The sequence below is a fragment of the Octopus bimaculoides genome, chromosome 4 (genome assembly GCF_001194135.2).
Source record: "Octopus bimaculoides isolate UCB-OBI-ISO-001 chromosome 4, ASM119413v2, whole genome shotgun sequence".
In the NCBI taxonomy this organism is placed as follows: domain Eukaryota; kingdom Metazoa; phylum Mollusca; class Cephalopoda; order Octopoda; family Octopodidae; genus Octopus; species Octopus bimaculoides.
This window is the reverse complement of record NC_068984.1, coordinates 17590372-17600968: the sequence shown is the minus strand read 5'-3', so window position 1 is coordinate 17600968 and position 10597 is coordinate 17590372.

The following is a 10597-nucleotide window of genomic DNA, read 5'->3' as shown; positions in this document are numbered from 1 at the left end:
TTTAAAATACCAATCTTATCAGGTAGCCAGCATGGGAATAAAAACCTCAAAGGTAATAATTATAATTTAGGGTATCTAAGAGATACCACCATGCTTGAAATAGCAGTCAAACCTTGACTCTAAAACCACATTAAATGAACATGGTTCTAGGTTCAGTCCCACTGCGTGGCACTTTGGGCATGTGTTTTCTACTATAGCCTCAGGCCAACCAAAGCCTTGTGAGTGGATTTGGTAGACGGAAACTAAAAGAAGCCCGTGGTATATATATATATATATATATATATATATATATATATATATATGCATATATATGTATATAGCTGTGTGTCTGTGTTTGTCCCCCCCCCCATCACTTGACAACTGATGTTGGTGTATTTACATCCCTGTAACTTAGTGGTTCGGCAAAAGAGAATGATGGAATGAGTAGTAGGCTTACAAAGAAGTCTTGGGGCCAATTTGTTCGACTAAAGGTGGTGCTTTATCATGTCCGCAGTCAGATGGCTGAAACAAGTAAAAAAAATAGAAGAATAGAATAAAAGAATATTTATATATATTCTGGGCTTCTTTCAGTTTCCATCTGCCAAATTCACTGATAAAGCATTAGTCAACATGGGGCTACAGTAGAAGAAACTGACCCAAGGTGGGACTGAACCCAAAACTACATTGTTGGGAAGTGAGCTTCTTAATCACACAGACATGCCTGTCCCTAAAATCCAGCAGCTGGTCATGGCTGGAATGCCATTTATTTAAATCTGCTCAATCAGGTTAAATATTGGTGCTTAAAAATTACAACAACATCCCTGACTTGGGAGGACTTGCAAATAATGTTCTCTGTAAGCTGTGCACTTGTTTCCATGCACATGCAATAAAAAAATGTGAACAAAGAAAAAAATGTGCACATGCACAATCTTCAAGATAAACTGAATTTTTTAATTCAAGAAATTAACTCTATAATTTCATAATAAAATTTTAAAACAATACACACTTGAAAATGGTGTGCATATGCTTAAGTGATTAAATATGGCATTATGAATGATGGTTATTGCATGGGTGAGCTCATTCTTTGGCAAAAAAGACAAAATTTGCACACAAGCAAATTTCTGCACACGTCCACAGCAAAAATATTAGAGGGAACGCAGTTTGACAAAACATCAGCATTATACTATACCTTCTGCTTTTAATGAAATATATTTCTAGACCCAACAATAATATAATGGTTATTTGCTGCTGGATACCATTGACAATATCAGCTATTAATATTTTAATATTTTAAGGCGGCGAGCTGGCAGAAATGTTAGCATGCTGGGCGAAATGCTTAGTGGTATTTTGTCTGTCTTTATGTTCTGAGTTCAAATTCGACCAAGGTTGACTTTGCCTTTCATCCTTTCGGGGTTGATAAATTAAGTATCAGTTGCATACTGGAGTCAATCTAATCGACTGGTCCCCTCCCCTAAAATTTCGGGCCTTTTCATATCAAAGAGGTAACCTTTAACAGGACACCTTACATGCTAGAAAGAGCAGTTAAAGCCCAAACCACGAATAAGAGTAATTTCAAAGGGAAAATAAATAAAAATATTTCTATAGTTACCCTGATACACAAGTTTCTGATTAATGTGCAAATAAATTCATTTGCCATCCATACTTCTTCAGTAAGGGCGCTAAGATTAACACATATCTAAGAAATATATATATATATATATATATGTATATGTATATATATACACATTATTACATACACACAAACACACACACACACACAAATATAATATATAGGCGCAGGAATGGGTATGTGGTAAGTAGCTTGCTTACCAACCACATGGTTCTGAGTTCAGTCCCACTGTGTGGCACCTTGGGCAAGTGTCTTTATAACCTCGGGCCGACCAAAGCCTTGTGAGTGGATTTGGTAGATGGAAACTGAAAGAAGTCTATCATATATATATGTATGTATATGTTTGTGTGTCTGGGTTTGTCCCCCACCACCATCACTTGATAACCGATGTTGGTGTGTTTACATCCCTGTAACTTGGTGGTTCAGCAAAAGAGACGAATAGGATAAGTACAAGGTCAATTTGTTCAACTAAAGGTGGTGCTCCAGCATAGCCGTAATCAAATGACTGAAACAAATGAGAGAAAGACAGAATATATATATATATAAATATATATATACACACACACACATATATATACACACATATATATACACACATTTATATTTACACACACATATATATATATAAACACACATAATATATCTTAGGAATTCATACTTTTCTTGACTGCTATTATTACATTTCTAATCAATAAATCAAAATTTATGACCTAAGAAGGCTATGGGTGCATAGCAAAACCTTTACCATCCCTGCCTGCCTTTCCCAATCATCAGTTAACCTCATGCTTTTCATTATCTTCCTCCCTCTACATTCTTTCAGATTATTCAACTTCTCCCCTTTGTAGATAGTTTTCCTATGCCTCTATTTCTGGTGGGTGTTGTCTCTGTGTGACTATACTCACTTAGAGGTAGAAGAGTGCAATGGTTTTATTTTAGATGTGTGTGTGTGTGTTATGAGCAAATCACTTCATTTTCCAACTTTTAACAATTGACAGAAGAGCTCCATCGTAGCCATCCAAATATAATTGCTTTGTGTTATGAATCTATACTAATTAAAATGAGAACAAGCCAACTAAGTTCCACTTTATCTACTGACATGCAGCCTACATAGTCAGATCAACAGAGAACATATTGAATTTTCAAAAGTATGTTAAAATTATGTTTTTAATATGAAGAGTAAAAAAATAAAAAATCAATGACAAATCAATATATATTTATGCTATGCAAGTGTGCAAGTGTGGTGAAGAGAAGAAATTGTTTGATTTTTACCTAATTAGATGCAGCTATTAATAGATTATTAGTTCCATTAACTTTATGATAGTACCTTTATAATTTCTACTTGTGATGAGATTTGAGCACAACAAACAACATTGCAACTCAAGGAAACATCGATTAGACAAGATTTCCTTTGCTTTGTTTAGTGAGACATGCATCACCCACATATTACTTATATATTTCTTTATTGCCCACAGGGGGCTAAACGTAGAGGGGACAAACATAGGGATTAAGTTGATTACATCGACCGCAGTGTATGGTACTTATTTAATAGACCCTGAAAGGATGAAAGGTAAAGTTGGCCTCGGTGGAATTTGAACTCAGACGTAACAGCAGACAAAATGCTGCTAGACATTTCACCCAGCGTGCTAACAATTCTCCCAGCTTGCCGCCCTACATGTTACTTATTTAAGGTGGTAAATAAGTAATGTGAACATAAATGTACCAGGTGGACTTGATCAGTGATGATAAAGCACTTCAAATTAAAGATACAATTTGATATAAACTGTTGTTACAAAAGCTACTAGGGTAGCATCAGATTGGCAATGCTAACTCAAAAGTTTAAGTTCTAAATTGTTTTTTTTCACCACAAAATAAATAAAATAATCACCAAATCAATCCAGATAAAATCAAATAATCCAATATGTCTTACTAAATTTTGCTAGTCTTATAAAGTCATTATAACATCATTGAAATCAATGAATTTTTCTTCCACCACCAATTTCAACTGATGTTATAAAATGGTAGACAGTTTGACTTATCTCCTACAGCTGTAGGCAAAGCGTAAAATTAATCAGTACTCTTCAGAAAATAGCTTCTAGCCATTACATTTCACTTTATCTTCCTACAGAATGAATTTCATCATTTTATTTTACAAAATACATTTTTTTCCTTGTTCTTTGGTTCCTTTATACTTCAAATAGTTTGCTTTTGGATTTTCTATTTCTAAAACATAATTCAAACGTCGATTAATTTGGCACCAATATTATGAGTGAAAATATTTCTTTGGAAAGATCTTAATAAGCAATTCTTATTCAGAGATCTACTCCAGGTTTTTGCATTTGTGTCTAGAATAAGTAATCAGTTGTATATGTATCTTTTACACAATCATACTACTTTCCATTCTTCAATGAAACTAAGTAAATAGAATTCCTGCGGCTAATAAGTTCAAGTTTGCCTTATTCACCATAGTATGCTACCAGGAGAGTTGAACTAATGCGATAGCCGTGAGCTAAGGGGAGAGAAGCAGCAGCCAAACTTCTCTGTCTGCAATATTTAAGAAAAGGCAAACACATTGGATAATGTGGTCCTAAATACACTCAACATCTAAAAAAATAAAACACTTGAGATGGCTAAAGCTGGATTGTGTTTGATGATAAGTCTTTTAGATGAGGAATTTTTTGGCACTCCGTCGCTTACGACGTCGAGGGTTCCAGTTGATCCGATCAATGGCACAGCCTGCTCATTAAATTAACGTGCAAGTGGATGAGCACTCCACACACACGTGTACCCTTAACGTAGTTCTCGGGGATATTCAGCGTGACACAGTGTGACAAGGCTGACCCTTTGAATTACAGTCACAACAGAAACAGGAAGTAAGAGCGAGAGAAAGTTGTTGTGAAAAAGTACAGCAGGGTTCGCCACCCACCCCCTGCCGGGCCTCGTGGAGTTTTAGGTGTTTTCGCTCAATAAACACTCACAACGCCCGGTCTGGGAATCTAAACCGCGATCCTATGACCGCGAGTCCGATGCCCTAACCATTGGGCCACTACGCCTTCATTTAGATGAGGAATAACCTGAGTTTAAACAACTGGATATGATTCCTAAGTTTCTTTAACATCTTTCACTCTCAGTAACAGACTTAACAAACAAGTATCAAAGAGGAGGGGGTTTCAGATTCAGGAATGTTGCTATTATTTGGCACCAGCTAAGATGGTGAGCTGGCAGAATCATTAGAATGCCAGGCAAAATGCTTAGCAACATTTTGTCCTTCCTTATATTCTGAATCCAAATTCCACCGAGATTGACTTTGCCTTTCATCTTTTCAGGGTCGATGAAATAAGTACCAGTAATGCACAGGGGTCGATGTAATCAACTAGCCCCTCTACCCCAAAATTTCAGACCTTGTGCCTATAGTAGAAAGGATTATTTGGCACCAAGTGCTGATTGTCCTGACAATAGTAAAATAATGGCATTTATGTATCGTCACTGGCAGTAAGTGGTACCATTGCCGTCATTGTTGTTGCTGTTGTTGTTGGTGGTGGTGCCATCATTGTCATCATCATCATCATAGTTACCATCATCATCGTAGTTGCCATCATTAGTGTCATCATCATCATCATCATCATCATCATCATCATCATCACCCTCATCATCATTGTTTAATGTCCACCTTCCATGCTGGCATGGGTGGGACGGTTTGACAGAAGCCTGCACCAGACTTTTGTTTTGACATGATTTTTACAGCTGGATGCTCTTCCCAACACCAACCACTCTATAGTGTGGGCTGGGTGCTTTTTAAGTGGCACCTGCACTGACAAGGTCAACAAGTAACCTGCAAGTCAAAAATATTTTTAGAGGGGAGGGGCATTGGAGGAGGTGATCTTGTGTCAGATGATGAAAGGTTATAGTGAGACAGAGAGGCAGAAACAGGTGTTTTGTTGTAAAGGAGGTATAAGGTCACCTGTCCAGAGAGACGCAGATCAGGAATGAAGACAGAAACAGGTGTTCTGCTGCCAAGGAGATACATGGTTACCCAACCTGAGGGAAGAGCAGGAGAAGGAGAGAGAGAGAGAGAGAGAGAGTGGGAGATAGCAGGATAGAGATGGTGGCAAAATGGGATGGTTAAGTGGCAGGATATTGCAAAAGAAGCAAGATTAGAGAGTGTGGAGGGGGGAGGAAGTGAGTGGTAAGAACCTGGATATATATAGAGTGGACGGTGGGGGGGGGGACTACCGGATAGCAATGATACAGAGAAACAGGGCTGTGAGGACAGGATTGAGGAGTAAGAGCTAGGCATAGTGTATGAAGGAGGAAATGTGAGAAAGAGAAGAAGAGATGTAGAGATGTAGATTAGTTCGTTGAGGTAGTGTGTGTGAGAGGTTTTCTTGTTAAGTGTGGGTGGTTTTTCTGATATGGGTGGTTCTTCTCAAGAACCTCATATTGACAGACATCTCAGTCCATTGTCATTTCCTCCATGAGGCCCAACATCCTGAGATTTGTCCTTACCACTTCATCCCACGTCTCCATCCTCATCATCAATTAATCAATCAATAGTTATGATATTAATCTTTACAATTAATCTTTTTTTTTTCTTCAATAACTTGTTGGAACAGGAAGGACAAAATCTAAAACTTTTTTTCTGATTACCTGAGACTTGTATAAGAAATGAAACACGTTCTAGATTGGTGACCAAGCCTGAATTCTTACAACAGATTGGATTCTACCACTGATGATGGCCAAGGTATAGGTAGTGGTGTTCAACTAAGCAAAATATTATGCCTATCACCCCTAAGAATAATAATAGACTCTCTGACATGCTTCCATGTAGATGTAAGCTGACAGATTTCACTCACAAGGCTGAAGGTTGTTGTAGAATGTCCTTGAAATATAACTACAATCAAACTTGAAATGATAAATCTGCATAGCAAACTGCTTAACTGCACAGCCATACCTGCACTCATATATTACTTTATTGAGTGTGAAGTCAGTCTCGCCATAAATAGATAACTAAACATCATACCTGCACTCACTCACTACTTGTACTTCTGTGTCAAATCAATCTCACCCCAAATAACCAATAGCACAGCCATGCCTGCGCTCACACACTACTTCTAGTTGAGTATGAAGTCAACCTTACAGAATAAATAAATGCACAACCATGTCTACACTCACATATTTTTATTTGAATGTGAAGTCGATTTCACCAAAGCAAGATATCTTCTTATGTAACCCCAAGCCTCCTCAAAACAAATTTGAGGAGCAATGTTAATAGGTATTTGTGTTTTGACTTAAAGCTATTCAAAATAATTTGAAATTTATTTCCATCACTAACAACATCTATGAATTAATGAAAAAGAAATTTATATTTTTATTATTGGATAACATGGCCAATTAGCTACAATTTGAATGCTTTTTACAAAATGATTTATTATCACCATTCTCAGAAAGGAATTTTCCAATTCCCTTGTGGTAAAGAGCAAAGTAGTAAGATATCTAATTTATTTTTTCCTGTTTTCTATTCTCTTCAAAACATTATTAAATTCTAATACAGTTGACATATATGGCTGTCTTCATTCAACTCATTAAAGATTTGATTGTGCATGTTTAAATAATAGTAAATTTAGTGAGACTTTTCAAAAATATTTTTTGAACAGTTGATATGAAACAAATATTGACATTAATTCTGTCATCTGTTCAATGGTTAAAATAAAACTAATTCAGCTGAGTTTCATAGGAAACACAAGCATGTTAGTCAAACAGCCAAACAATATATATCCTATTCTGTATAACAGAATATATCTATATATTTCGACCAACACAGTTTGTTGTAGACAGATATACATACCTTGTCTTTTATATATATAGTAATAATGGATTTATTGTATACAGTGCTCAGGTGTACTACAACTCATTAGAAAAGGTCACCAAAAGTGTATATACAGTACACAGAATAATGCACAGGAAAGGAACAGTGAATGAGTTGTTTAAATAAATAAAAAAAAAAGGTGGTGGGGACATCAGGTCTACCATGGGAAAATTTCAGGAAGCATGGAAGTTTTGAAGGATGTAGTGTTCCAAAAGCTAACAACTGATGCAAGGTAGTTTATTCTATCCTTCAGTAATTCTGAGCATGAAAAAATGTTTCCGAAAGTCATGGGTGCAGTGTTGTTTTATGGTAGTTTCATGGACAGAAAGATGAGATCAATCAGATTAATTTCAATATTGAGTTGGGACTTTATAACTGATCACATATTCTGTCTAACTTCATAAGGTGACACTTTTAAACTTACCAAAGGTTTAAGCATTCTAAATATTCCTTGGTGATTATTACTGCATCTGTAATTTTCCTTGCAAGATATATATTACACTTTCTGTGAAAGAGTGAAACCTTAGTGATTCTTAAAAATTTTATGCTCTTCTTAGTACACAGTCAAAGCATATGATGAAAAAGTACTGTATGAGGGTATACCCTTGCAGCACTCCAAGGGTTATATAGAACCCAGAATAAATAAAGTATGTGGATCACTTAACTATTTGGAGAAGATATGGAAATCTAATTTTTCCCCAAAAAATGAAAATAGACTTCTTTAAAGCTGTTGTTAAATCAATTTTAGCTTATAGACACTTGAAGTTCCCTTGAAGAAAACTCTAAATGGTACTCACACAAGAGAGCTCTGTGCTGTTGTAAATATCTCATGGCATCAACACATGACTGACAAAAAGAGTTATACCAAGACATCCCATACCTCACAGAGACAATATGAAAGTGCAGGTGGATATTTATTGGTCGCTGTTGGTGTAACAAGGAGGAGCTAGTGGCTGAAATTCTTCTATGGCAACTTTCTTGTAGTAAACAGAGAAGAGGTAGATCAAAAAAGCCTAATCAACCAATTGCTTGAAGACAGTGGATGCACTATCCAAAAGCTTTAAAACGTCATGAAAGACAGAGAAGAATGGAAGACATGTGTCAGGAATGCTGAGAAATTCTCAATCCACCAACTATTTGAGACATGCTGATTTTCATTTATGACACATAATTTACTTAGAAGCCATTTTGATGAATACATTGCTGGGTCATAAACAATGTTGTGTTTCAATGCCATAATATTCTGCAGAGTATTATACCCATAGATTTTAACTAACAATTTATGTACAAGTCTTCTTTATATGGAATGTTTTCATGGACAGAAAAGCAAGAATCAGCTGGAGTAATTTCAATCCAGTGTTGGGATTTCATCAATGACCAAGTACACTCTTTAAGTATCCATGGAAATATTGCAAAAAGCCTCCTATTACAAAGGCATTACTCCATACATTTTTTGCTGTCTTTTGAGTTTTTAAATATTTTTCCTGCAATTCCCTATGAGCAATCTATTCAATAAATGAGCCATTGGTTGCTCTTTCTTGTGTGCTATGCTACAGTATTTTCCCATTCTCCACAGCTTTTGAAATTCACTGTAACTGGTCTTCAAGTTTTCAGCATTTGTTATGTTTCTAGAATTCAAATTTAAAGTTTTAAAGGGGAATGAAAAAGTGTGAAATTTTATTATTCTTCAAACTATAGAATTTTATAAATAAAATTGTCTGACAATTATTTTTGAAAACAGCTGCTTTTATGGCATTTTTGGATAAACTTCTTTCATTTGCTTACAGCTATACACTTACCCATTTTATACACAAATTTCTATGGATTCCTTTTCAACCAAACTTTAGCTATTATCTCCTAACATGCAACGTCTCATTGTCTTTCTAAGCCAAAGATCATCCACCTTCTATCTAAGACCAGTTTACGCAATCATGTTTACACCCTGTGTCATAACTGTTTGTAAAAACGCTTGTTTTCATTCACACACAGTCAATTTGCTTCACCCATCCATCAAATTTACTTATAAATAACAAGTCACTCTGGTTGGTTAGAAATCTCACCTCCTCTGTATAAAAAGTGCATGCATTATTTCTATAACACTTGACCGAAACTAATTATTTGACCATCTTTCAGCCTCTATTGAGAAAATCCACTTCAGCTCTCTTCTCTACATTCAGCAGTTTCAATATTCCTGAGTTCCTCAACTCTTATTCCTCTCATATCTGCTGGTCTTAAAACTGATTCATTCCCCATACTGAACTGCATACACTGTTGGTCCAGTTTCTAGTTCATTTCACTGACCAAACTATTGACTCTGATTATTTTTATTTTTATTAATTTTTAAATACTTAACACTTAGGAGCCAATATCTCTACAGACTAATAAAACATTACATCACCACTTGTTCCAAAATGTTCCACAACTCCTCTACTGTAAACTTTTAGTTTTTGAAATCAGTCAGTCCACTACATTTCAGCTATTTCTATGATGAATATCTACGATATATATGTGCATAAGATGGCTATGGAATAACAGATACAGCCTGCTTAGCAGAATAGATAGCACAATTGCCCATGGCTGTTTGAATGCTGATGATTTAGCATGGCTGACTGGACATTCAGCTTGTTTTGGTAACAGAACTCTTTGGTGCTGGAAGGAAACACACAAAGATGTGCATGCTTGCAGAAATGTACAAATACAGATGGAAAGAATAAAGGAGAGACAGACAGGCAGAGACAGAGACAGGCAGACAGACAGAGACAGAGACAGACAGACAGAGGGAAGGAGAAACAGATATTACAATTTATTAATTGAACATGACTGACATTATTTACATTCGACAGATATTTGTCCTCATCTTGTTTGTTGTTAACACAACATTTTGGCTGATACACCCTCCAGCCTTCATCAGGTGTCTTGGGGAAATTTCGAACCTGGGTTCTCATTCCTAAGGTATTTTTCAATGTTGTAGTTGCTGTTGTTGTTGTTGTTGTTATTCTTCTTCTTATTATTATTATTATTATCATCATCATCATCATCATCATCATCATCATCATCATCATCATCATCATCATCATCATCATCATCATCATCATCATCATCATCATCATCATCATCATCATCAT